Below are 203 nucleotides of genomic sequence, written 5' to 3'. Positions count from 1 at the left end.
TGCTGCTGCTGCTGCTGCTGCTCTGTCTGGTCCGGTGTGCTGCTGCTGCTGCTGCTGCTGCTGCTGCTGCTGCAGTGTTGCATTGAGCTCAGGGGGAGAAAAAAAAATAAAAATATTATTAAACCCTAATTTAAACACTAAACCCTAAACCCTAAACCCTAAACCCTAAACCCTCGAGGGGGTTGCCCCGTGGGCCACTCGCA

This window comes from Eimeria mitis, genomic scaffold, assembly GCF_000499745.2.
Source record: "Eimeria mitis Houghton genomic scaffold, Emh_scaff1465, whole genome shotgun sequence".
NCBI classification, from domain to species: domain Eukaryota; phylum Apicomplexa; class Conoidasida; order Eucoccidiorida; family Eimeriidae; genus Eimeria; species Eimeria mitis.
The sequence above is the reverse complement of the archived record's forward strand: the minus strand, read 5'-3'. Positions refer to the sequence as shown.